Below are 27,447 nucleotides of genomic sequence, written 5' to 3'. Positions count from 1 at the left end.
TAAAGTTATTTAATTCTTGGTTTTCCTCTATAAAAGGCAAATTTTTAATCTGAAAAGAGTCAAAACAAAATTAATCTGAAAGGTTAAGAGGCTGATATGTCGACAAAGTTAACGTTATTCAATTAATTTTGAGTGTTTAAATATATAGTGTCTCAAAGAGGAAAAAGCCAGAATCTCTTTTACGGGATTTAGTTCAACAATGCTATTTTTAAAGTGCTACCTCCTGTTCTATGATGCATACAGTTAAGATCAGCTGCACAGTAATGCTGAGATTTTTAAAAGAATTTAAGGAAATTAGTGCCCAAATCCCATTGTTGTTAATTGGAATCGGGCACCTAACACCCTTAGACTCCTTTGAAACTCCCAGCCCAAAGTACCAAAATATTTTAAAACAAGTATTTGATCCCACCTAAAGCAACAAATTCCCAAAACCATGTTGATTAATTGTAAAAGGGCATCTGGATTAACTGTTTAGTGGCAACTGGAAAGTAACTCCTCTCAGCATAAATGACACATCCTTAATCATATAATAAAGAAAATGGGCTGGATTCCATCTCAATTACCAGAGTAATCCCATGAATTTCAGTCTTTATCATCACAAAATAATAGAAATGTAGGGCTGGAAGGGGTGTCAAGAGGGTTATGTAGTAAAGACATTACTATGGATTTACACTGGAGCTGTTGAGAACCATATTTAGTGCAATATCAGCTTCTAAAATGTCCTTTTCATATTACTTTCTTCAGTCACATGGCTGAATGGTCACCAGATAATGTAACTGAATATTTTCATCTGTATGTGATAAAAGCAAAGACTGTAGTTTAATGTACAGTTAAGAATGTAATAGAGGATTTCTCACTAGTAAGTTACACAAAGACACACAAGATTCTGTTAAAAAAATTTATCCTTAATATTTTTTCCTTGTTGTGGCTGCTTTTTTGAAGAGTAAGTAGGGTTTTTAAAGCTGAATGTGAAGACAGGAAACTTCTCAGTGGCATCCCAGCAAAATTTGATACTTGATTACATTATTAACTTATGGAGCTCTAGTTCTGGAAAGCTAAGAATCTTTTTGCACATGGAGTGCGGGTTGTGTCCAGTTCTGGAATCCAGATTTTTAAAGGAACATTGACAGAGTTGAAAGGGCTCAGAAAAGAGCTACAAGAATGATTCAAGGTCTGAAGAACCTGCCTTACAGTGGGAGACTAAAGAAGATCCATCTATTTAGTTTATCCAAGAGACAGTTAAGAGGTGACTTAATCAGTCTGTAATGGAAAGAAAAATTCTGATAGTAAAGGGCTCTTTAATCCAGCAGAAAGCCATAATGAGATCCACTTGCTAGAAACTGAAACTACACAAATTCAAAGAGAAATAAAGCACAGATTTTTTAAAGTAAGGGTAATTACCCATTGGAACAACTTTACCTAGGGACGTGGTGGATGCTCTTGAATTGTAAGATTGGATCTCTTTCTTCAAGGTATGCTCTAGCTCAACCAAAAGTTATGGGCTTGATGCAGGAATTACTGGGTGAAATTCTAATGCCTGTGTTATACAGAAGGTCAGAATAGTTTATCATAATGGTTCCTTCTGATCTTAAAAATCTATGAATCTGTTCTTGGAAATATGTAACTGGTGTAGTGACATCTCTCTGCATTTGCAGTTGGGCATCTGAGTGCCCAAGGAGGGAATCAAGCTCAAGAAGTCCAGCAGGGGAGGTGAGTCTCACCAAGAGAAAACCAAACTGAGCTAATAGGTATACTTGGATCTCACCTACAGCAAACTGAGCCCAAGGATTCCAGAGGGTGCGCATGATCATACTTGGAATATCTGCACAATATATAGTGAATGCTCTCTCATGTGGGCAGAGCTTATTTTGTGTCGGGAGCTCGGAAGAGTATCACTGCTTCAGCCGGTTCAACTCAAGGATAATATTTTGGTTGCCCTTGGCTCCAAGTAAGGGCACTGTCATCTGGGTAGCTGTCATCAGGGTTTTAGCAACAGTCCTGGGGCTATTAGATCCTTGGGAAGGGGGTTTCTAGAAGGATGTTGGGTACCAGATTAAAGAGTGTGTGGTGCCTCAAGGTGGCAAAGTAGTCGGTTCACCCTGAGTGCACCCTTTAGTCCCCTCCCCCAGAAGCTGATTTGCAGGGAAACCCAGAGTACCGCACTTACACTAATGGGAGTGACCTGATTGGTTAATAAGACACACACATGGACAAGGGAAAGCCACAGGTGTGGGCAGCCCACCCTAGAGGGCTTTGTATAAACTCACAAGGGGTAAGAATCAGAAAATAGATTATTGTAAAAAAGGCTGACTGCCTTTACTGCATTAGGTAATTGTAGGCTAAAAGTATAATCCCCAAGACCCAACCTTCACCCCCAAACACCCCACCGAATGGATCTCCCTTATGCAAAACTAACTCCAATGCACATTTCGGGTTAGCTAAGAATGCCGACTAGTCAATGGCAAGAAAATATTCAGTCATAAGTGCTCAGAATTGGTCTGTTTGTTGGTGGGGATAAGAGACTCCAGTAATGGGGCAGGATACAAGATGCACAATGTTCTCTCGGGAACTGCTGCCTCTCTGCATGAGGGTGATGTGAGAGCCTCACCCTCACACATCCTAAAGTGTAGTAGGGGGCTACCTAGATCCGCTTGTGGTGAGTCTCTCCTCCCTTGGTCTCTGAAGTTCTCACAAGCTGTAAACAGGGATCTTAGGTTCATTGTGGCAGCAGCAAGGACTGGTACTTGCAGAGGATAAGATGGGAGCTCTGGCTATGCCTACAGTGCCCCCATGTGATTCTCCCAACTTCGGGGCTGTTTATCTTCAGCCTTTCAGACTGCTTCCCTTTGGGGAAATGGTCACATTTGCAAGGGTAGCTGAATTTATGACCCCTCTTCTGGTCTCTTGAGTGCATCCTGTCAGGTCTCAGGTCTTGGGCCTTTATGAATGGGAGAATTGTAGGATTATATCCCAAGAGAGGTAGACTGTCCCTAGGCTACAATACCTCATGGATTAGCTGTGCTCACCCAGAAAGACTAACTGGGTTTGGGCACCTGAGGTTCTTCACCTCAGGAGTCTGGATTACAGTGACCCAAAACAGCCCTCCTATAACAAAGTATTGCTTAATCTTAACAGTAAGGCCAAAACCTTGCACAAGAGAAGATTTATGAAACAACAAAAGGTCTACAAGCATGTCTATCTTGCCCCAGACCCTAACTTCTGGGGGTCTAAGTCTCATTCTGTCCTCTTAACTCTCCTTCCCCTCTCCTTGAGGGACTGTCTTTTAAAATCCAGCCAAAGTCCTTTGTTCTCAATTTAACAGGCCTTTTTTATTCTACTGCCCAAAAAACAATCTGGTGATCTCAGAAGGGTGGTGGTGGTGGACTTTTGGAGCGAAGGCACTTGCATTGTACCTCAAGTGTTGGGAGTTGTATGGCTAGCTGAAGCCATTGTTCCCTTTCCTGCTTACATGCAGCCAGCCTCTTCTTGAACGAACCCCACATTTTCATGTGGCAAACCCTCTTACAACAAGCAGCCAAACATATAGAATATAGAGTATTCATAAATTACCACAGGCAGCTCCAAAGCTGTCACAGAAACATCCCTAGTATTTGTTCAGAGATCTCTGGTGACCTATCCCAGGCTCCTCAGGCTGCTTTCTGAAGAGGAGGGGCTCTTGTTTCTATGGCAGTTGGAGCCAAAACCAGGCTTTGGAGACAATTTCTGCCCTGGATTCACTGTTGCAAGTTTGCATGGCAACCCTTTCCCACAGCTCTGCAGGGAAACACTAGCAGGATGCACAGATGCCCGAAACACACACAAGACAGGACAGGGACGATCATATTGTGAAGAGTAGCCCAATCTACTTGTGGTGGCATCTCATTTTGATGCCATACGTGAGTGGGCCTTGGGTTGTAAATGGAGCTTAGGAGAGGAACCACTTTATTTTGTAAAACAGGTTGAGACCTACATTTATGAATTAGCATTATAATACCTTAATATATTTAGTAGTAATAGTATTCCCTGCCTTAGCATGACCTCTAAATGTATCCATTTGTACTGGCCCACTTCAACCACTACTTTGAAAAGAGTAGATGGGGAGAGACTCTATGCATATTAAGGCACAAAAGAAGGCAAAAGAGGGATTCAAATGGTTATTCATGGATTTTTTTTTAAAGGTGGGAGATCAAAACAGAACCCACCCACACATTTTACTAATAAAGAGAAGGTGGTATAGTTTGAAAGGAGATTCTATGAGGCATGGCTACCCAGGTGGGTAGTTGGTGCACATTTCTCATTTAAATACTTGTGCTGTGGGGTATGTGGGACGGGGGGTGGGGTGGGAGGAAGTATATTATTTTGTTTTTGGCACATGTGAATTTGTTTACATGTTTTGCAACGGGAGGTGTTCCTCTTACAAGGATTTGACTTTTATTTTATTTTTTTCTATTACATTAATAGCCAGAAATGTCCAAGAGCAAATTAGCACCATCAAAACGTTTAGTGATTCCCCCTTCAATCTGATAATGGATTAAAGGACCAATCAATGGTTTCTGCCCATAGTTAGCTTTGTGTCTGTGGGGGAGAAAAATAGTTGATTCTTTGGGCAGCTTCTGCCTCCTTGTAAAGGAAACCGAATACAGATGTTATGAAAAGGCTGAATGAGAGCTAGGTTTTAACAACAGCTCTGAGGTAAGCAAATAAAAGGAATAGGAACCTATTCAACACTTCAGAAGGCTGAGCACAATCTTGAAGATGCATGGCCAGATTCATGGGTCCAACCAGGTTATGATTGGCTCAGGAACAAATAGGGACATGGGCAGGTGGTTCTAACTCTTCTTTATGTTCTTCTCCCACTTGTGCTGGGACAAGACAGAGACTGTTTCAGCCTTTGGTATAACTTAGAGCAGCCTCAGGGCTGCTCTAAATTACTCTGACAGTAATGGTTCCCTGGAGCTGTTCCAACAGGCCCAGGATTGCTGGAGTGCAATTTGCTCTGCTCACCATCCCTTATGCCTGCAGAATTACCCCTAATTGTAGGGCAGGGAGCAGGTGGCATATTACTGGTTATGTTAGCTTTATGCCACTCAGAAATTTCCCCTGCTTTTCCAGCTATTTTATGCTGCCTGAGCAGTGCAACACAACCAGAAGGTGGAACAGGGATCTAGATTTGAAGCAGGATGGTCACAACTAAAGCGATTGTTTTTATTATTTTCTGTGAAAAAGTTTGACAAAAATAAAGTTTTTCATTTTTGTCGAAAATTTTTATGGAATTTCTCAGGTTTACATAAAAATAAAAATAAAACCCCAAAGTTTTAAGACTTTGGACAACCAAAACTGGGGGGAAAAATTGTTGTCAAAATTTCCATTTAATACAGAAGTCATTCTTTTGTTTAAAACGTTCAGATAACTCTAGTTACAACACGTGTAAATTTTATCAGTGCCTTATCAAAGAGAAAGTCCATAATGTATTTACTCCTCAGATTCACTGGTTATGAAATAAGCAATCACTGGCTTAATTTTTTTTTTTTTTAAAAAGGGGACTCTTGAAGTGTTCCTGTATTCTGAAGTAATGCCAGTGTCTATTGTCTACCCTGATTGATATAGTTTTTGTAAGCTACATGAAGCTCCACCAGTTGTCTAGTTTGTTTCTCTGAAGATGTTTTTCTCCCTCCTTGCAATGATTCATCTTCATCACGTTTGCTTTCAATCTGGTCCTTTATGGATTTGTATTGTAATCTGGAATAAAATGAATGCACCCCACTGTGGACTGTTATGTTTTATTAGATGTGCAAGATCCCACATCTTCATAAAAAAGAAGTACCCACAGTACATTAAGCATAGCTCAGCAAGCTACCCTGATGGGGGCTGAGATGAAATCATCAGTGTCCATGACTCGGAACGGCCTGTGAACTACACCAGCTTGCTTCTCTGTTTACATCAAAAGGTTCAGTGCCAAATGCAAGAGAAACAAAAATAAGTTTAAAGAATAAAACTTACCTCTAGAAAAGACCAGCACTTATTAGGGACAATAGACCAGTCAACCGCCAATGGCATCATCAAATCTGTGTGCACCAAGAGAAGATCGTTGGACCCAGACTATGGGCTGAAATCCCCCATAAACTCTTCAGGGCCTTGAAGGATTGGGCTAGTGGGTCATAACTGGCTCAGCCTTGCTATTCTGCATTTCCCTGAATGCAGGGGAAACAATCCTGATCCTGCCTGCCTCTGTCCAGAAGGAGAGGATTAACCCTTTCCTCACCAGTCTCCAGAAAGGATCCAAAAGCCCCATCACAGACATGTTTCTGTTCTTCAAATGGTCCTTCTACTTAGCATAGACAACATCAGTTCATACTGTCAACTGCTGATAGCTGTTTGCCTTTCAGAAGATCAGACATGTGAGCACTCACAGGTCTTGCATCCACCACTGCAGGCTCTGCTCCAAACAACTGCACTCAAGAGGATTTACCCCTGCATGCAGTTATTGCACTGCAGCCATCAGTAGTGTTTAGCATCCCTGTGATAAGCCCTGAACATGCCTAACAAGCTAAACTACAGCTGATTTATGCTGGAGCAACTGCATCTTGTCTTGTGGGAAATTAATTTATCCAGCTGTATACTGCAATCTTCCATTTTACAGCAAGCTGACAGTCATTGCCTACCTGGATGCTGGCAGTTTTAAAATGCACCTTAATTGAAATGTTATTCTTGACAAGACAGAATTGTGTATAATCAGATTTAAACATCTTTTTATCTTTTTACACAGTGCACAATTTGCACCTATTAATAAGAACAGACTGCACTAAAGATCCTAGCTACAGTGCCAGTTCTGGCAGCTGCTGCATTTCACTTCACTTTTCCACTCCCCTCTATGTTGTCGAGAGAGACCTCTGCTGCAATGAGACCTCTGCTAAAACACTTGGGCTGGGACTTTCCATGGGCCTAAAGGAGTCTGTATCTTATTGAATTTCACTTGCCCTCTTGTGCCTGGGGCAATGTGGCAAAGTCTCTTACCTCTGACTGTGGAGGATGAGGCTCAGTTTTCCTCTCTCGGGGTAGTTTAGTGCTCCAGCCAAAACAAAAACTCCACCTTCTTCTGGAGTGCACAAAAAGCAATCCACCAACAGTAGCTCCATCAGCCAGTCTTCGTCCCACTCTCCCCCTCTTGGCTGTCCACTGAAGGCTTGTATCAACCTTCCTTCAGGATCTTGTCCTGAGAAACAGATCATGGGTTTGGTTAGGTCTTTTCCCCTTGGTGCAGGGAAGTGAAAAGAACTTCTACCTGTCTTTGCACAGTCTCATGCAGGGCCACCAGCCTCCCTCGAGGATGCGTCAATCCTCACCCCTCTGCCAGATTCTGACAGCAATACCTTCTGGCAGTCCCTGAGAGTTCATGGAGACCAGACCTGAGGCTGTAAGTGACAAAGCAGCCATCTGCTCCACCGTCAAACTATTCTCTCTCTCTCTTTCCTAGGCACTTATATGGCCCCCATCATGGTAGTAACCAACTCACAATCGGCAATGTATTTATCCTCACAACACCCCTTGAGGTAGGGAAGTGCTATTACAAATGGGGAACTAAGGTACAGAGAGACAAAGTGACATCTCCAAAGTCTCTGCTTCACTTTCGCCAGGTCTTGTTTTATCCAAACCAGTAATATTTGAGTTGCGGGTGAGGGTGGATAAGAGGTTCTAGTTTGGAGTCATCTCATTAAACTCTCTACAGCTACTGGTGTGTACTTGCACATAACAAACGGGATGGTTTTAAGAGCAATAATGCACAATACCTGGGACAGAAAGGTTACTGAGATTTTGACAGTGCTTTTGTCATTTCGGCCAGTATTTCACAAACCAGGTAGCTTTACTCTGTATTTTGCATTCAGGGTGGAAAATGTGTGTGCTCGCTTTAAAGAGATTGTACCACCAAAATGAATGTATACCTTGGCTGTTTATCATATATCTGTAACCCATTTCCTCCCCTTCCTAGTGCTCTTTATATCCTCACTTGTCAGTCAGTTGCAGCACGTAAGCTTCAGTCCTGCAGCTTTGTATGTGCATGGGATTACGAACACGGACAATGTTATTCATGTGAAGAAATGCTTGCAGTACCAGGACCTTAAGACTGTACATTCTTTAAAAAAAACCACACACGATTCAAGTTTCATCAAAGTGCCTACGATACCTCTGGGCTCTATAAAACTAATAATAATAAAATAATAATAATAATGTGCAAAGGGCAACATTCTACATAGATATCGCTTAAAAAAACTTCTGTTTTTTTTTTAATCATTTTAATAAAATAAAAACGCACCTGCATTTGCACATGCAGAGCAAATCCCTGTGTCCGAACCAGTCAGCAATCTGCAAGAAATCAGGACACGAAAATAAAGATTTGTTTATGTTTTTGCCTGCTGGTTATTTTACACTAAGAGAATTTAAAAGCCAGCATCCCAAGTTAGAAGACACTGATTCAATTGTCCTTTTGACTAAGTCATTTTTCTCATGTTTCAAATGTCCCAAATTTAGTCAAACCATTCCATGAGAGATAACAGGGTCCTTCGTCTTACAATAGGAAGTGATAATACATCCAGATACTACCAATACATGGGTGATTAATTCAGTTCTTTCCAAATCATAGATCCATGGAATAGACCCATCCACAGAAGCAAGAGCAATGGATCCTGTGGGAATTCAGTTCTTGTTATGTCTTTAATTTGTCAACAGGCATCTTTCCAGAATTGCTGGAAAATACTCTAGGACATTCCCACCATATGTGCAGGAAGGTAACTTTCGGGTTGCATTCCCTCCAACGCACGTTCAATCCAGTTTTGTATATTTGTTCTGTGCTTGCTTGTTTGTAAAACACCATCAGTGGAGGAGTGAGAGGTCCTGTTCCATATATCCTCATCAGCACTATCCCCCATGGCACAGAAGGCCTCAGCTTGGAAAGAATTTGTTGAACAAAACTCTTGTTTAGTGATATACCCACTGGAGCATGTTTCAGGGATAACTCGCTGAGCAGGAGCTGGGTTGCTAAAACAAATAACTGTTGCAGAACAGGGACCAGATTATGAGCAGCACCTCTGAATGACATAGCCTGGAGGGGGGGGGGAGACACAGCAGTGGCTATGTGCCACCTTTCTGTCCCCAGTTCAGGGCTTTTATGGTGGCTGAGGTGACCGCTGCTCACAGTTCCACATGTAGCAATCACGTAGTCCAGAATAGCCAGAATGTGGAGTTCTCTGGCCACACCCCTCCCAATATGCCCCTTCTTATCTTTGCCATGCACCTACTTCTGCCATGCACCTACACCAGGGGCTGCAAGACAGGGTATGTCATGGGGATTCTACTCACTGCTGGGGCGCCCCCTTATGGCTGTGTCCTGGGATTAGCTCTGCTCAGGCTGATGCTCACGTCCGTCTCTCACTCGCGTCATAGCCCTTTTCTAGGAGTCGCAGTGCTTCTTCTCTGTCACTTGGCCCTTTGTCTTCATGGCCTGGCTCTCCGGCCAGGTCACTATATAGTTTTCCCCTTCCAGGATAACAGTCTCACTGGACCCACTGTCCGGGTGCTATTCCAGACAGTCTTCCCAATCAAGACTGTGCCACTTCCCTATGGCTAGTAGGGGAACCCAAGCCCGCCTGCTATTCCAGGTGCCAGCCCAGGAACTCTACGCCCAGCAACCACAGTCTGCTCAATCTCTGACCTTCTTACTCTTTCCCTGGGCGCTTTCCTACCTTTCTTCCCTATCTTCTGGATTCCCCACTGGGTTACCACTGGAGCTTCCTCTACTCCCTGTGGCTACTTCACCCTCTCTTGGGTTCTTCCCAGAGTCTGTATTCCAAGGCAGGATCCCTGGGCTTAAGAACATAAGAACGGCCATACTGGGTCAGACCAATGGTCCATCTAGCCCAGTATCCTGTCTTCTGACAGTAGCTGGGGCCAGATGCTTCAGAGGGAATGAACATAACAGGGCAATTTTTGAGTGATCCAGCCCCTGTCATCCAGTCCTAGATTCTAGCAATCAAAGGTTTAGTAACATCGAGAGCATGAAGTTGCACCCCTGACCATCTTGGCTAGTAGTCACTGATGGACCTATGCTCCATGAGCTTATCTAATTCTTTTTGGAACCCAGAGATAGTTTTGGCCTTCACAACATTCCCTGCAACCAGTTTCACATGTTGACTGTGCGCTGTGTGAAGAAATCCTTCCTTTTGTTTGTATTAAACCTGCTGCCTATTAATTTCATTGGGTGACCCCTAGTTTGTGTGTTATGTCAAAGGGTAAATAGAACTTCCCTATTCATTTTCTCCACACCATTCATAATTTTATAGACCTCTATCATATCCCCCCTTAGTCATCTCTTTTCCAAGCTGAACTTTCCCAGTTTTTTTAATCTCTCCTCATATGGACCTGTTCCATAGCCCTAATAATTTTTCTTGGCCTTCTCTGTACTTTTTCCCCATTTCTAATATATCTTTTTTGAGATGGGGCAACCAGAACTGGACACGTATTCAAAGTGTGCGCATACCATGCAGTTATATAGAGGCATTATGATAGGAAATTATCGAGTCCTTTTCTAATGGTTCCTAACATGCTGCTAGCTTTTTGACCACTACTGCACATTGAGCAAATGTTTTCAGAGAACTAGCCACTATGACTCCAAGATCTCTTTCTTAAGTGGTAACAGGAATTTAGACCCTGTCATTTTATATGTGTAGTTAGGATTATGTTTTCCAATGTGCATTACTTTTCACTTAACAAATGAATTTCAACATTGCCGTCACCAGTTTTGTGAGATCCCTTTGTAACTCTTCACAGTCTGCTTTGGCCTTAACTATCTTGAGTAATATTGTATTGTCTGCAAACTTTGCCACCTCACTGTTTACCCCTTTTTCCAGATAAATTATGAATACTTGCACAGGATAGGTCCCAACAGTACAGATCCTTGGGTGACCCTGCTATTTACCTCTCTCCACTGTGAAAACTGTTTATTCCTACCCTTTATTTCCTATCTTTTAATGATTACTTATCTATGGGAGGACCTTCCCTCTTAGCCCATGTCTACTTACATTGCTTAAAAGCCTTTGGTGAGGGACTTTGTCAAAGGCTTTCTTAAAGTCCAAAGGCCATCCTTGTCCACCTGGTGGATGACCCCCTTAGAACTTCTCCTTGCCTTTAGCCAAATCCCCTCTTCTCTAGAGAGTGACTGCAGAGTTCCTCCCTGCAGCCCTTCTCCTATACCAACTTCCTCTCTTTATAAGCTTATCCCAGCTCAAACTCAGCAGGCTTTATCAGTCATTAGGCCTTAGCAGTCCCTGGCTTTCCGCCAGGTGTAGCCTATAGCTTAATTGGCCTGTTTTACCTGTTTGGGCCTTGTGTGGGGTGGGTACTCCCATCCCAGGCCAGCACAGAGCCACCTATGTTACTCTTGTGCCACATTTATGGCACAGGAATTCCCTGAAAGGGAATCCACCTGGGTTCCATCCCCCTTACCCAAACACCACATATATCAGCTGCATAGTTGGTGGGAATCATTAATCGCCATGGTTTGTCTGTGAGGATGTTCTGGGACCTGCTTCCATACTGGAAGCGCAATTCCATCCCCACATCCCAGGCTGCTCACCCACGTCAATTCCTTTGTCCATAGCCCATGTGTTCAGGCTATGCTTAGGGACCAGGCTTTGCACACACATAATACTCCCATAAATTCAGTGGCTAGTTTTGTGTGCCGAGGACTTGCAGGCACTTTTTGAGGAGTTTTCTCATAAGAAATAGTCTTATTTGTGCAGAGATGTTTCTTTCTTTCTGGGCTGCAGTCAGCTAAAATTCTTTTTGTTGTGCATTCTTCCACACGGCATATGAGAGTAATCCACACCAACATGGGATTGTCATTACTAATTGCAGGGCGGGCTCCAGCTTTTGCCACACCAAGCGGTGAAGAAGAAAAAAAAAAGATAAAGCCGATCAGCGGCACTTCGGCAGCAGCTCAATCATGCTGCTTCATTCTTCAGCGGCAATTCAGTGGCGGGTCATTCGCTCTCTCTCTTCCTCTTTGGCGGCACTTCGGCGGCAGCTCAAAGAGGAAGATGGGGAGTGACGGACCTGCTGCTGAATTGCCGCCAAAGACCCAGATGTGCCGCCCCTTTCCATTGGCCGCCCCAAGCATCTGCTTCCTTCTCTGGTGCCTGGAGCTGGCCCTGGCTAATTGACATTTTTCACAGATTTGCCCAATTGGTCACAATCAGGAAAGTATTTGAATCAAGGAATGTGCGTAAACCAAGGGACAGTTTTAAAAAGTGACTTTGATGCTTCAATTTTTGGGTGCCCCAACTTGAGACTCCCTGCAAGGGCCTTATTTTTAGCGTATGGGTGCCTTGCACTTTCTGAAAATGAAACCCCTTTAAGGTGTCTCCAGTTCAACAACTGAAAATCACTAAACACTTTTGAAAATTTCCACCAATATACTTAGGAATTTACAAATGTAAGGCCTGTTACTGAGTACGCTCATATCCACTGACTTCAGCAACTAAAGTCCAGGTTAGTGGACTTTATTTCAAGTGTGGTTTATCTAGAGCAAAAATAAGATAGAAAGAAAAAAGAAGTGGCTACAAAAACTATCATTCGATGTACCTGGAAGAGGAAACTATTCTCACTTATCAACTATCAATTGATTTAATTGGTCATTTGTGTTTCTTGCAAAAAAATGGAAAATATGGATGACCTGCTCAGTATCACTGTACATTGACAGTTAAGAATATTCCACATTAAAATTTATGATACTCTGACACTATTTAGACATAAGAATTTTTCACACCAATTTCCAAAGTGAAACTATGTTTCACTGTTTTACTTATATATCATTTATATTATTAATTTGTTAGCAAAAATATGTACATTATGTCTAAGTAAATCAGATTTAATTATTTTCCAGGACACATCATAAAAGGCAATGAACACCTATTGAAAGAAACTTGATCATAATTTAATCCTGTGTATACATATATAAATTGTAACTAATATTTTTTTTAATAATACTTTGCAGTTTTATAGTGCCTTCCATGTGAGGATCTCAAAGTGTTTTACAAATATTAATTAATTAAGCCTCACAACATCTTGGTAAAGTAGGGAAGTGTTAGTAGATTCCTTTTGAGGCGCAGTGTTGATCAGTTGGCCATATACCTACGTATTCAAATGTTTGGGTTTCTTTTAAGTTCAACTTTTACTTTCAGTTTCCTGGTTTAGGCTTGATTGGTTTGTTTTTTTCAGGGGGTTTGGAGCATGGTTAAATTTAATAATAATAATATTTAAAAAATTTTAATGGTTGGTTTTAATAATTCAGTGCCCTTATAAAGGTGTTTTTTTTAAAAGCTCTATGTTATGGATATGTATTCTCAACTTTAACTTCAGTTTAACAATGTTTTTATCTGGTACAACAGGATAAAGTATTTGGTATCTTGTAGGCTATAATATTTACAAATAAAGCTGGTAAACATTTTATTGACCAATTCTTTTAGTTGGTTGAAAAAGAGGAAATTTTTTTGCAAAAATGGTAACATTTCTTGTCCAAAAATTTGAAATTATGAAAAAAATTCCAGCAGCTTTCTTTCCAGGTGTGGGCACATGGGCCGGGTAGGAATGTTAAGATGAAGTACTAATACCAATGCAAATAAATTACGACTGTTCTAACACCTCATAAGAAGATCTTTAGGAAGGAAATTTCTATATTTTTCAGCTTGTTGAGACTGTTATTTCCAAGTTTGGGTAGAAACATAGAAGAGTTTTATTAGATATGAAAGAATAGTCAGTGTTGGAACTTTCTGATAAAAGTACATTTATTTACATCACTGTAAATAAATAATCAAAAAGATTAAAAGATACTTAAGTTAGTGGATCACAATACTCTGTTATAACAGCTACTCCATTCCAACATGTCTTTGCTGGCTCATCAAAGTCCTCCTAACAGATGGTAAATAGAACATGTGCCAGGAATTTTCAAACACTCCCCAGGAAGTTCATCTAAATCATCAGTAAACCATTTGCACTTGAAACAGAGCAAACTCTGTTGCCCAAATGTGACCCAGATAATGTTTCTGTTATGTTTACCTATTCTGAGGATATCTTTAGGGTTTTCTTTTTTTATTGCCCTTTTTGTTCTCCTACTTCCATCTGCTCCTGCAGAGCAAGGAAAATACACACAATGCTCAGTTCCTGGGCAAAAAAATATAGAAATATTTTCCCTAAGATCAAGGTGGTCAAGGCATAGCAGCCTGAGGGCCAAATACAGCTCCCTTTGTTCTGCTATTTGGCCTATTGCTACTTTCACCATTAATACGGGCAGGAGGTGGCCTACAAAGCCTGCAGCTCCCTGGTCAGTGTCTTACTGGGAATGGGGTTTGAACGACGGTGAGCTGGCTGAGACAAAATCATCCCATCTGACCTTTTGTCAGGAGCCCGGAAGAAACAAGCAGAAAAAGGCGGAGCTGGTGCTAGTTCCCTCCTTTTGCCACTCAGGTTTGCAACCTATATTTATCATTGTAGCATCTGAATGCCACAGACTCATTCATATATTTATCCTCACAACACCTCTGCAGTGTAGGGAAGTGCTAGTATCCCCATATTGCAGAAGAAGAACTGAGGCCCAGAGAGATTAAGTGACTTGCCTGAGATCACACAGGAAGTCTGTGGCAGAGCAGAAAATTGAATCCAGGTCTCTCCAGTGCCATGCTAGTGCCATGACCATCTTCAGCAGCGTCTAGACACCTAGACAAAAGCACTTCACAGCATTAGTACCAGCCAGTAGATTGTAATTTTTTCTTTCATATGGGGTCCTCACCTCAATGACCCATGATTTAGCCACTTGGAGATAGGATTATTGCCATGTGCTCTTCATGGGGCTGCAGTTTCTTCTTTCTAGTCATGACATGGTATATTCTGAGGTGTTGGCTTTAGTCTGTAAAGTCGTAAATGGAGGGGTTCTTGGAGAGCTGGTAGAATTATTTCATGAGTATGTTGTCATTATTCAACCAGCTCTAGGTCCTGGTCACCTCAGGAACCTTCAAGTGACACCTTCTGTCCTCTCTCGCTTTTCCAGGTGGATCTGAAGGGGAGGCAAATGGGGTGAGAGTGTCTAGAGGGGGAGTAATTGGAGGGTTTTAGGTTGGAGGGGCTCAAGGTTGTTCTTAGCTTTTGGACATTGGTATGACATTATTATAAAGAGTCTACACATGACTCTGGGGGAGCACATGTTAATAAACTGAAGTCCACACACACAATGAGATGGCCCATTGCTTCTGGGCCCCATGGGTTGTATCTCCATATTAAAGATGATGATAGACGCATTCCGCTCCATTTTCACTAAATTAGGTAATTAGACATGGTCCTCTAGCAACTGACAAGCAGCCCATATGGCCCCCTACTTGGACAAAGTTTGGATACCATCGTTTACATAGTAACTATTCACATTGGAATTTCATAGTACTGTAATTAACATACAGCTGCTGCATTTTTAACAGGTTAGGAACAATTATCACAGGGTAAACCCACAGTTGCTTTTCTCCTCCACACCCGTTTACATTGCATGGTAATTGCTTTCGCACGTAATTACACAGCAATCTGCAAGCGCCAGTACACACTATGCAGTTACATGGTATTAAAAAAACAATATTAAGTTGTCATGTCATTAAACAGCAGTTATCTAGTATTTATGTCCTGTGTGACTTGAAGTATTACTGCAGTTTCTACCACTGTGCTGACATACAACCCAAGTATGGCCAGATTTTCAATGGGATTTACTGGGTGCTGAGCACTTTTGAAAATGTGGTACCTACTAACCTCAGGGGTGTAACAGTGTATCAGGAGTTATAACCACCCAGGCCTGGTTTTAGAACAACCTTGTTCATTTGACATGTTACAGGCAGAGTGCCAACCTGTTGTAATACTCGTGTTGATTTGTGAATGCACCCAGGGCCAATTCCCACTTGCTCTTCTGTTGTCATGACCTATATACTGCAGTAGGACCCTATCAGATGCCCTGATTAAATTGTTTCTTCCCCTAGATGGTGACTTTTATTATTTAGGACTAGTCAAATTAACTCAGTCTGGCACAGGAATCACCCATAGGGAGCCATGGGCAATCATTTTAAAATTACATCACTGTAACAGAATGTTCTGTTATAATAAATTGTATTATTTCTTGACATCATAAGGCCCCGATTCAGCAAAGCACTCAAGCATGTGCTTAATTTTAATGACTTGACTTAGTTGTTTGCCAAATAGGGATGGAATTAAGTACATGCATAAAGTTAAGCCAGTGCTTAAGAGATTTGCTGAATCTGAGCCTTATTGAGTTGAGAAACAATGGTACCAACTCGTAACAGAACAAAAGGTTGGAGTGCTTTGATTATCCAGGTCCTGAAAACAAACAAAATCCTTGCAGACATTTCAGTGAATAATTTCTAGCAACGTTTTAAAAATCAGCATTTTCCAATGGGCCTATCTTTGTAGTAAAAAGATTTCAATCAGCTCTGTTTGAAACTGAAATGTAAGTGGCTACAGTAAAATTTGCTTAAACATCTAATGGAGATTCCTGTGGGGTTTGCCATACTCCTGTCATTCGATGCTGAAGAAACATCACTCCTGAAACAGCCTGAGGTTGAGGTTACATTGATTTAGGTTGACTGGTGCCCTCAAAATGTATGTAAATTCTATACCTCTTGTTGCTTGCATTCATATCCTTTCTGGGTCTGATCCAACGCCCACTGAATTTAATAGGTGTCTTTCCACTGATTTCAATGGACTTTATCAGGTCCTCCTTAACTTCAACATCTCAAGTACATAGGTTATTATTTTTCTTTTTATATGTCTTCCTTTGCCCGCTAATTGTTACTTTTTCAAAAAAATTCTTTAAGTAAAACAGAAATCATAAATCAGTGTATCAGAGGTACCCACATTTTAATGAAATGGGAAAAGATCCATACAAAGGGGAAAGATTGCTTCATTCCAATAAATGTTAGGACTTTAATCATCTAAACCAAAAGAATAAATGGAGAGTATTACCTTATAATTTCTTGCCCAATCCTTCCATAACTTTATTCCTAAGGGGAGTAATTGGAGCCTGACTGAGGAGCAAGAGGGGAAAGCATCCTGTAATTATTCTTTTGAATCTGCAAAAGGATTTCAGTTCAGCCCGTTCATGACCCTTCTGCATTTGCTCTCCACAAACATTTGATCAGCACAGTTTTGCTAACACGAATGGTCACAGAAAATGAATTCAAACTTGAATATTCAGCCAAAGCAAATAAATTATATATTTGATTCTAATATTCAAACTTCAAAATGCACCCTGGGGTGGGAAGCTCGTTACAGCATGTTAAGCATTGGATAAATCCAAAAGAAATATTAATAAAACAAATCATCCAAGCAGGGAAGAGAACCAGTACCAGGATTTAGGTCACTAGCCAACAAACCACAAATGCCAAAGTGCATTTGCCATCAATTGCTTGTGAACTAGTCGCACTATGGGAAAAAAATGTGTTTAATCCTGTACAATGAATACATTAAGAATGATCAGTTTGCAATTGCATCATACATTTTGGGTAGATTGTCACAGCCCTGTCTCAGCCACACAGGGGAGCAAAGGCACCCTCCTCTCTATTCCCCTGCTCAGACTGAGACTCCAGCTACAACCCAATAGTCCCTGTAAGCAAGTGGGTGCGGCATGAGAGGAGCCCTGGCTGTGGGCTGCCCCATATAAAATAGTTGACTCCTCTCCTCCCCCGGACTAAGCGTAGGGAGCAGGGAAGGGATTGTAACAATTCATTCGCTGCTCCTGGGATGACCCGGGTTGTACTTCCCCTTCCTAGCAAATCAGTCTAGCCTTCTGTGCACAGCAGAGGCAACATCTGAAAATTAAAATTATTTGCCGTGCATTAGTCACTCAGCTCAAGGCGCAGGCAGTGGGCCTGATTTTTAAAGGTAATTAGGTGCCTAAAGATGCACCTAGGGGGATTTTCACAGGAGCCTGGACATCTGACTCCCCAATGGGAGATGAATAGCTGCATCTTTAGGTGCCCACATGCCTTTACAGATCTGGCCGTATGGCCCAACCGTGCTTCTCTAGTAGCATTGCCTAGTGGGGAGGATGCTGGAAGTGCTGCGACACACAAGGGGGACTAGAGGTGGTTACCAAGCTGAGCAGAACCTTGTGCACGCTGCTCCTGTTTAACCCCTCCCCCAACCCCCCAAGGTTTGCATGACCCCAAACTCCTGTGCAGGAAGAATTTGGCTGGAGTCGTGTATTATGCCTTGTGTGTACCTATTATACATAAAGCTGAGAAAGTTGTGTTCAAGGATCCCATAAAGGGTGGAGCGCGCAATACAGAAGGGGCAGCCCTAGGACAGAGGGAACAGCAGGAGCTTTGGGTCTGGATTCTGGGCTGCTGTGTGGGCAAAATGGCAGCCCAGAGGCTGCTCTAACTTGTGGTAGCCTCCCCAGAGCTGCCTATGGGCTGCACAGGCGCCTGGAATCCCCCAGAATGCTCAGCACCATGGGCACGCACCCTCCCAGCACTACACCCCCTGGGGGGAGAGGGGCAATACAATGTTGATTACATTGGCCCTACTTTTCTCCTGCTCTGAAGGAGTTCTCCCTCAACCCCTTGCAGCACCCATATGGCCCTTAGGTACCACTGCAACAGGGACCAGAATCAGCCTCTGAATCAGCAAACCAACTCCTGGTTGTGTTGGTTTCGTTTGGGTTATTCCCAATGCACGGCAGTTAGCTAAGGGCCTCGCTGCAGGAAATCACAGCAGGACAAGAAGAGCTGGGGACAGTACTACGAAGACGGCTCTATCCATTAGAGAGCATACAGCATGCAGTCACCTTTAGCTCTTCAGTCCCAGCCACCTGTGCACAGTCTGATCTGTAGCCAACACGCTGAGTTCTGTCGGACATCAACTTAAGAACCAGCTGTCTGATCAAAGGGCTGCAATGCACAGTCTGCGCTTAATGGCTGGCAGGTGTTGGGTCATATCTCCGCCTAGCCCTCCCAGGGCCACCTCCCTTTCCTCCCCCCCAGCCTGCCACCACGTAGCCCCTCTCCCCTGTCATACAATAGGCAAGCCCTCTCATCCGAGGACTGGGCAGCCACCATCCAGACCCATGCACCTCTCCCTTCTGCTACTGAGCACCTGCCTGGGGAAGGGGGGTTGCTTCCTCTCCCTTGACTGCCTGTTCAGCAGCCCCTGCTTCCTACCTACTTCTCAGCACTCACTCCGGGGGCTCCCCACACTCACCTGCCTGCCTCTTCTGCTCCCCATTACACCTCTTCCACCAATGGCCCCTGGTGGTTCGGTGTGACCACTTGGGACTTCCTCACACAGGTATCACGACTCACTAACTGTTCCTAACTGCCGGGTGGTTAAACACTGGAATAAATGGCCTAGGGAGGTTGTGGAACCTCCATCTGTGGAGATATTTAAAAGTAGGTTAGATAAATGTCTATCCAGGATGGTCTGGACAGTATTTGGTCCTGCCATGAGGGCAGGGGACTGGACTCGACCTCTCGAGGTCCCTTCCAGCCCTAGAATCTATGGATCCCACCTGCTCAGGAAGTGCCCATCTGCCATGATTCCTGCTACAAACCAGGCAGAGAGAAAATGCAGGGGGGTGAAATGGTCAGTTCCTATACTTTCAAAGTTCAAGCTGACTGTCTAAATGACTCCTAATGCTGGCTTGCAGTCAAGCTAGTGAAAACAACAACAGTTTTAGTTTACAACCATCCTTATTTCATGTGCAGAGTTTATATGATGGAAAATAAAAGCCAGAGCGCGCAAAGTACAATCATTTCTCTTTAATGGTATGGAAATTGCTTCATTATTACTGGAAAAATGTGAACTCCTTGTGCACGTTGTATGTGTGTGTATGTGCTATTCATTGCACCGCAAAGGGTGCAACGGTGGAATCCAGAAATAAAAAAATGACTCAGAGGCTGTAGGCTCGATGAGTCAGTCAGCACTGTTGTTGTTTTCAAACGAAAAGGAGGGCGCACAATATGGAAAATAATGATCAGTACCACTGTGCTGCAACAAACCTGTCATCTAATGCAGCGGCACTCTGGTGAGACTGCCCCCAGGAATTCTATATTTAGTACGGGGCACCTTATTACCAGGAAGATGGAGACAAACTTGTGGGAGTTCAGAAAAAGATCAACATCTGTGATTAAGGGGGCTGGTGGGATTGGCTTAAATGGAAAGACTGAAAAAACTTAGCATTGTGTATCCTGCAGCCCTTTCTCACGCAAGAATCAAAAGGACTATTTATGTGATCAAGAATTTTCCAGGATCAGGCTTTTAAATATGGATAGCTGGCTATATGACAACTAAGGGAGGAGGGATATGATAATTGCCTGCACATGTTCCAAGGAGAGGGAATAACTACAGAAGAACCTCAGAGAATGGAGGTTGTTCGTAACTCCGAAATGTCCGTAACGCTGAACAAAACTTTATGGTTGTTCTTTCAAAAGTTTACTACTGAACATTGACTTAATACAGCTTTGTAACTTTACTATGCAGAAGAAAAATGCTGCCTTTAACCATCTTAATTTAAATGAAACAAGCACAGAAACAGTTTGCTTACCTTGTCAATTCTTTTTTTGAAACTTTCCCTTTATTTTTTAGTAGCGTACATTTAACACAGTACTGTATTTGCTGGAGGGGGTTCGGTCTCTGCTGCTGCCTGATTGTGTACTTCAGTTCCAAATGAGGTGTGTGGTTGACTGGTCTGTTCATAACTCTGAGGTTCTATTGGATTCTGGGTGGTACAAGGGGACATGACTAGAAGCAATGGGATGAAATTCAGAATAGAAAAATTTAGACTTAATGTCAGGAAAAGAATTCCTAACAATGGAATAATCTGCCAAAGGAAGAAGTGGAAACTCCATTGCTTGGGACACTTAACACCAGACTGGGCAAAGCACTAAAAAATAGTAGGATGTAATGCAGGAATGGTGCACTGGGGATCGGCTAGATGACATGCAGTAACAGCAACTTGATATTATGTTGAGGAGCACATTAAAGAATATCATAGACAAATAGAAAAGATGTATTATCTAATCTATCTTTAATTTCTATGCTCCTGTGATTTCAAGAGCTGGAGAACAACTGCATGAGCCAAAGAAACTGAAGCAAAACATAAGATAATCCTTGCATATCATTCTGGGCTCACTCCTGCTTTCTGTTAGCTAGAATGATACCATTGACTGTGCTGGTACTGACTTCAGAAATCGCACACGTGGTATGATGTTTGTTCTGTGACATTGCACCCATATGCTACTGTATAAAACTTCATCATATCATGATAAACTGTCATGAGGCAAATGCCGCATGCAAAGCCCAGTAATTACAATGGCACTTCGACATTAGTGATTAGAAATACAATAGATTAGACAGCCAGACAGGAGAGAGATTATTCTACGGATCTCCATTATTCTGATTTTACAGCAGTTTTGAGACCTTTCCTGGTATAGCCCACGCACATCAGCATTTACTTTGTAATCGGCCTAAGCATTACTTACAAAACACACTAATTTAAAGAAGATACTTTTAAGAACAAAAGGTAAATGACAGAATAAGTCCGTTACGATCCTACCTTTGAAAAAGGTCCTGCTAGTCCACAAAGGACATACTGCACGTCTGATTTGGCCTCAGGAAGCACCATGTCTAATGCAATCAAAATTGACCCTTTTTTATTCACCAGGATACATTATGGACTCACTCCAGTCTTCACAAGTGCAGTAGTTTAGTGTATAGGGCAACGTGAGGGCAGGATTCAGTTGTATGAACCAAATAAAGTGTAAGCAACACCATAGGTGCTGAAACCAAGGGTGCGGGGGGAGGGGCAGCTGCACCCCCTGGCTTGAAGTGGTTTCCATTATATACATGGTTTACAGTTTGATTCAGTGGCTCTCAGCACCCCCACGATAAAAATTGTTCCAGCAACACTGAGATTCTAATAGGAGATGTGCTTTGTGCATCATGGGGTATCTTGGAAAATTTGCTACTGAATCTCTCTGGCTCAAATAATTTGGTCTGTCCTCTCCTTGAGACCCATGTGTATATATGGAGCCTAAAAGTATCTATGTGAGGCACAGGCATTTGAACATAATGGGCTCTCCAGTCTAGCAGACAAAGGAATAACAATGGCCGGAAGTTGAAGCTGGACAAATTCAGACTAGATAAAAGGCACACATTTTTAACAAGGAGGGTAACAGCCATTAAAACAATTTACCAAGCGCGTGGTGGATTCCTCATCACTGACAATTTTTAAATCAAGATTGGGTGTTTTTCTAAAAGATTTGCTCTAGTTCAAATTGGAATTAATTCAGGGAAGCCGTATGGCCTGTCTTATGCAGGAAAGTCAGACTAGATGGCAAGAATGGTTCCTTCTGGCCTTGTACTCGAGCCATGTACCAACCCATCAGTGCCGTAACAAGGGCGAGGCGAGTGAGGCACTTGCCTCGGGCGCGCAAAGTGGAGGGCGCAGCTCTACCACGATCAGTGGTGCTTCAGCGGCAGCTCTACCGCCTACGCTTCTTTGGCAGCGGGTCCCTGAGTCCCTCTTGGAGGGAAGGACCTGCCGCCGAATTGCCGCCGCCGCTTCATTTATTCTTTGGCAGCGGGTCCTTGCCTCCAAGAGGGACTTGCTGCCAAACTGCCACCAAAGAATGAATGAAGCAGCAGCGGCAATTCGGCGGCAGGTCCTTCCCTCCGACAGGGACTCAGGGACCCACTGCCGAATTGCCGCCGAAGGGCCTGGAGCCAGCCCTTGCCTCAGGCGCAAAAATTCCTTGTTACGACTCTGCAATCTATTGAGGATCAGGACTATAGGAATTGTCACACTGGATCTAGTCCAGTATCTTGTCTCTGACACTGGACATCATGAAAGGAACTCTGCAGTAGGCAGTTATGGAAAAACTTGCCGATGGGGAAAGTTTCACATGGATCAAAGGGAAGCTAGATCCCATTGGCTTTTCTTTTCTTTTTAATATTGAGAAACAAATAATGTGTATAACAAGGAAAGAATTTTGTCATTCTCAGAATAATTTTATGAGTAGCTCTGTTATTGTATAGCTGTGTCATTAGTCACAGGATAAAATCCAATTCTAAAGTCTAATCCTGAGCTCAGATACACACGTACGCCTCGCAAAAAAGTGCTTCAATCTGTGCTTTTGAGAGGTGCAGGGAAGCCCGTGCATTAAGCAGCAGCTCTGTCTGATCCCAGTGCCATGTGTGTCTTCCTCATCTGTGTCTGACTGGGCTCCAATCTGATGTGGTTTGACCCCACGTGAGAGGCCTTAGTTTTGCATCCCAGTTATTCATGGCCTGTGGTATCACATAGGCATATTAGCAACAAATATGCTGAGTGGCAATTACTGTATACACATGAGGAAATAAACAATGTGCACGAGTCTCCTCCAAAGCAGCTGCCTTGCCAATGTGTCATTTGACACAGCTGTCAGTTAAAGCAAAGACCCAAACATGAAATCCAGCCCTTGGGGACACCCTCCGGGGCATTTTGTCTCTATTCATCAATAAATGGCTCACACTCATCCACACCTTCTAACGGATGTATAAAGCTCCACTTGGTACTTCAGTGCCATATGGAGAGCCAAGTAGGCACATGTGAAATTAATTGAATGGCACGTGTCATTGTTTCAGCTGGAACATGCCTTTTGCTTCACTGGCACATATGCGACATACTAGAAATTCCTTGCCATCCTTACTGGTTATCATGTGGGGCCAATGATATTGGGACTTTGCAGAAGGCCCAGCACAGACGTTACATGATATGTAGCCAAACGGTGATATGGAACCTGTTTGAGATATGCTGTGGAAGATGATTGCGCCCTTGTGTGCTCCCAGTGGCTTCAACCATCACTGCGTTATCCGAGCACCACCTCCTAGTGCATTCAGATTATCCACTGGGAGCCTGATGTTTCAGGGACTGAATTAAGTCTATTGAGGTGGACAAGATTGGCAGAGAGAGCTGCTGGGAAAGCGATTTTAGGTCACCATATAAACAGGAAGAATATGGTGCATTGTGTGTAGAAAACAAGTATCTTAAAGGGGACTGTGAATAGGTTCCCTCTTCCACTCCAGGAAAAGCCTGGCTGTTAAGATCTGTTGGTGAATTAAGCAGCACACAGGTACCCCAAAGTACTATCACCATGTGTGTTTACTGTTTGTCTCCTTCACAAACTCCAGTACAAACTAAAAACACATAGTAACAGAGAATTCTTTCCCATGTTTCTGGCTGGTGGGTCTTGCCCATGTGCCCAGGGTCTAACTGATCGCCATATTTGGGGTCAGGAAGGAATTTTCCCCTGGGTCAAATTGGCAGAGACCTCGGGGGGGTTTCGCCTTCCTCTGCAGCATGGGGTATTGATCACTTGCAGATTTAAACTAGTGTAAATGATGGATTCTCAGTAACTTGAAGTCTTTAAACCATGATTTGTGGACTTCAGCAACTGGACCAGAGGTTAGGGGTCTATTACAGGCGTGGGTGGGTGAGGTTCTGTGGCCTGCGATGTGCAGGAGGTCGGACTAGATGATCATGATGCTCCCTTCTGGCCTCAAAGTCTGAGGTGTGAGTAAAAGTTATGAGAAGCCCCTTTCCTGCTCCCAGGGTCAGCCTTTTGTACTTCCTGCTTTCCTACCTGGTCTCTCCAGCTGGTGAGCTAATTAACTCATCAGATTACCAGCAAGTGTAAACGCTCCCTTCTATCTTAGAACAGCCAGAGCCCTGGCTGTTCTAAGTGGCTGGGGTGCTAGCTTCCAGAGAGCCCAATTTGAAGCTGTTAACAGCCCCATCATGGGGACAATTGCAAGTGCAGAAACGGCAGGACATGGGCCCCTATGGGCTGAGGTGAGCAATAGCACACAGACGACAGGGTAGAACGTGGGTCTCTCAAAGCTACTGGTAGAACTGTCTTCTATACAGGCCCCTCAAAGCAACTGAAAAGCAAACGTTAACGCCCCTTGGCTGTGGAATCAGTTCTGCTGCTCCAGTAAGAGAGACCCCAAAACTTTTTTTGTGGTTCATGTCTGTGTTCAAATGCTTAGAGTCAGCTCTTATCCTTTCTGGAACAGCTCCTGATTCATAGCAACCAACACCCAAAGGCATGAACCTGTCCCCGTACATGAGGGCACAAAACATTACTGTGAAGGAAGAGAAAGCACAAAGTAACTCACCTATTGGTGACTTCAGACCACCCTTCCAAACTGTTGTTTCACAGTAACTTTGACTACCTATTATTTTATTGGCTCACATCGCGTCCGTATGGCTTCAATTTATTTTTTGGAAAACTCACCCCGCATTTAATTAGTTTATAGTTCGTTCCAAGTTTTGCTTATCCAGCTTTTTTTTTTTTTTTTACGTTTTTATTTTGATGTTTAGCATTTGCCTCAGCAACATCTGGAACCCGTTTATGGAAGCGTATTGTTACTTTTACTGCTTGTGCAGCTTTATTAAATCATCTGAGTATTAATATTGAAAGCGTTCATCTGGGTCTAATTAGGACTACTCTGAGTGATGTGGCAGCTAAACTGTGCCTACGAGCTAATTGGTCAGGGACGCAAAGTTCTGAAGGAACTTTGGTGGGTTTCTTACACTTATTTTTACTTGTTAAAAAAGAGAAGGTGTTCCTGCCATAATCTCTCTCAGAAAAGGTAATGGAATCCATGCAAAACAGTTTAGGACAATCTCCACAGAATTTTAACTCATTGCAACATTATTTATGGATCTTATTTACATAATTATATTAGTCTTTTTAAAAAAGTGATATTTGCATTGATTTCTTCATTGTGCAGTACAAATGGCACTGTCAAATCCTCCACAGGTACTGGTACAATATTGTCTGGTTAAACAAGCTGAGGCCCTGAGCCTGGAAATCAGTATGAATGCACAGAATCTGACTGCATGTGGTGTTTTGCAGGATAAGGGCATAAACAAACAAACAAACCAAACCAAATCATTCTTTAGAGAATGTGGTATCTCCACACATGAGCGCACACGCACACACACACTTTAGCAACTATTACAATTGCACGTAGTTCATTCACGATTCCATTCCAGTATTTACAGTCACAAAACATTGTTTCCAAGCAAACACATAGTGAGCAACGTCAGAGTTTCAGAGCAACTGCACCTGTACAGACGCTCCCTGGGTTACGCAAGACCCGACTTACACAAAGTCGCACTTACGGAAAAAGTTCCATAAGCCAGAAATAGGATTTTCAAGTTGCAGAAATTTTTGCATAAGGTACGGGTATACGTTTTCGACTTATGCAAAATTCGAGTTACGCAAGGCTTTCTGGAATGGAATGATTGCGTAAGTCGGGGGGCATCTGTATTCCCCCTCCATAGTCCATCAAGGGCAACTACTTCAGGCTTCCAGACATCACCTCTGTTGGGCGGAGAACCTCATCTCACTTCCTCCTGACCGTGGATTTGAAGGCTGCCTTACCCTCTGTAATCCCCAGCAAGCCAGACTGCCTAAAAGGCCAGTGTTTGTGCCTGGCTTTCTTTCCAAGGGCTATAACCAGTGGATTTCCCACAACTATAAGTTATGACATAGCTCCTTCTAAGCAAGCACATTTATTCTTAAAATAAAAGCATGACAGAGAAAACATGCTAAAACAAAAGGCATGCTACAAAGTGTGCTAGGTCACCCCTAACTCCAGCCTCAGGCTCTGCTAGGTTTTAGTCCTTCAAAATCAGCTTTCTCCAGGGTTACAAGTTCATGCGGCTTAGATCCAAATCCAAAACCATTTCTTTATACAGCTTTGGCCTTTGATCTTGGCCTTCTGTGATAGGCAGTCAGTAGACAATGACCCTCACCTCAGGGCATAGCTTCAAAAGGCTGGGGTTTTGCATAATCAGAATTGCGATAATTTGCATTAATTTCTCTTAATATTTATTGTCCCTGTTGGTATGCATACTTCCACCTTTTCATGTTCTCTGTACGTATAAATATCTCCTGTCTGTGTGTTCCATTCTATGCATCTGAAGAAGTGAGTTGTAGCTCACGAAAGCTCATGCTGAAATAAATTTGTTAGTCTCTAAGGTGCCACAAGTACTCCTGTTCTTTTTGCGGATACAGACTAACACGGCTGCTACTCTGAAACCTGTCCCACTATAGTCTTTTGTACTCCCAGGTCCCACATCTGTCACATCTCCCCACTAGAAAGATTACATACAATCATGGCCCACAATAATATAATGAGGGCTTTCAGGGATATTGTGGGGAATTGCCACATCTGTCACAAGCAGAATGTAAACAGGCTAATATGTGGACTGACGTGGGGACTAATGAAATGAACACAGGACTGGAAGCCAGGAACTCCTGGTTCTGTCACTGTCTATGTTTTATGCCTCAGTTTCACCAG

At 42.9% G+C, this 27,447-nt stretch overlaps 1 protein-coding gene and 1 long non-coding RNA gene across 2 annotated transcripts in view; one reads left to right on the top strand and one right to left on the bottom strand.

Moving 5' to 3' along the window:
• The window catches only part of LOC120375044 (TGF-beta receptor type-2-like), a 58,668-nt gene that overhangs the window by 1,539 nt on the left and 29,682 nt on the right, over positions 1-27,447 (top strand). The gene's annotated exons all lie outside the window — the stretch shown is intronic.
• Positions 6,001-8,364, bottom strand: LOC120375045. The gene is made up of 3 exons (XR_005586410.1): positions 8,312-8,364; positions 7,015-7,213; positions 6,001-6,065 (listed from the first exon to the last, which is right to left on the bottom strand). It is a non-coding gene; the product is annotated as an uncharacterized LOC120375045 (long non-coding RNA).

This window comes from Mauremys reevesii, linkage group 11, assembly GCF_016161935.1.
Source record: "Mauremys reevesii isolate NIE-2019 linkage group 11, ASM1616193v1, whole genome shotgun sequence".
NCBI classification, from domain to species: Eukaryota; Metazoa; Chordata; order Testudines; family Geoemydidae; genus Mauremys; species Mauremys reevesii.
The sequence above is the reverse complement of the archived record's forward strand: the minus strand, read 5'-3'. Positions and strand labels throughout refer to the sequence as shown.